The sequence below is a fragment of the Macrobrachium rosenbergii genome, chromosome 49 (assembly GCF_040412425.1).
Source record: "Macrobrachium rosenbergii isolate ZJJX-2024 chromosome 49, ASM4041242v1, whole genome shotgun sequence".
Taxonomy (NCBI): Eukaryota; Metazoa; Arthropoda; class Malacostraca; order Decapoda; family Palaemonidae; genus Macrobrachium; species Macrobrachium rosenbergii.
Window position 1 is genome coordinate 33871973 of NC_089789.1, and position 1633 is coordinate 33873605.

A 1633-nucleotide genomic window follows, 5' to 3' on the forward strand; every position below is an offset into this window, starting at 1 on the left:
AATTATCACCGAAGGGGAATTTATATCACTTATATAAATTCCCTTCGTGTGATAATTTCTCCATCGGAGATACTATATATATAGCGTGAATTTGATATTAAACGACATTTGTAGCTTCATGATTGTATATAAATCACGTGGTGATGATATATAATTATATATATATATATATATATATATATATATATATATATATATATATATATATATATATATATATATATATATATATGTATGTGTGTGTGTGTGTGTGTGTGTGTGTGTGTGTGTGTGTGTACTTGGAGATAGGCTATAGCAGAAAACTTCATAACTTTCCCATTTGTTCTGTGGAGGGGGGGAGGCGCCCTAATTCAGAAACACCCGGTATATAAAAAGTGCCTGTGTTCATGAAAACTAACAGGTAAATGAAACCGTCAGATGATTACGATATTTCACATCTCAGAATATCTCTCATTACCAGTCAAGTTCGGATTGTCTAATGGGAAAAATGCTTGACATTTAATGTAATGGTAGTTGACAACAAAATATTTAGACGTAATAGGTAAACATAAAAAAGTACTAATTATTACTAATTTGCATCCGCTGTAACTTATCCCCAAATTCCCCCTGTTAGGAATTTAGACATTAAAATTCAGCGTAATTCATTTTTATCCGGCAGTTAATCAGGTAGAGTAAAGAAATAAAAAAAAACATTATTTTGCAATATTGTTTCCTGCCATTTATTTATTTTAATTTATTTTTATTTTATTTTTTTATTTTTTTGCTTTCATGTATTGTAACATTTCCAAACTTTTATCCGTTATACTGGAAATTATTCTTCCGCCAACTGGAAAGCGTAGCATTGTAATGCAGTTCTTTTGGCCGATTTCATATGCAGAACAATAATTAAATTTTGAAAACGCAATGGTTGAATTCACAGTTGTTGTGAGATGGCAGTTGGACGCAATCATATGAAATCAAAGTTCACTCATGGAGCCCATATTATATTTAGTGAATGACTCAAACTTCAAACTAAAAATGAATGATGTTTTTCTCAGCAATAAAGACGACGATTATTCAGTTTCGATTACGGCGAGTATCACAAAATAATACTTACCGAAACAAATTTATTCACAAAATAGTTGACAGAAGCCCGAAAACGAAAATTAAAGCAGCTTATATCTAGTGTTTTACCCCTTTCTAACAACCTGTAATCGGGTTACATCTATAAGCAATCTTGAAAGAACCATAGAATTCCTTGTTCTGTTTTCACAGGAAAATTGCACCTCGAAATTACTGCATGAAAATGTCGTAAAGAACATCTGAACTTCTCGTAAGGTTCATTTTCAGTTTTCTGTAAAAGAAAACTATTGTGCCGGCTTTGTCTGTCCGTCCGCACTTTATTCTGTCCGCACTTTTTCTGTCCGCCTTCAGATCTTCAAAACTACTGAGGCTAGAGGGCTGCAAATTGTTATGTTGATCATCCACCCTCCAATTATCAGACATACCAAATTGCAGCCGTCTAGCCTTAGAAGTTTTTATTTTATTTAAGGTTAAATTTAGCAATAATCGTGCTTCTGGCAACGATATAGGACGGGCCACCACCGGGCCGTGGATAAAGTTTCATGGGTAGCGGCCCATACAGCATTATACT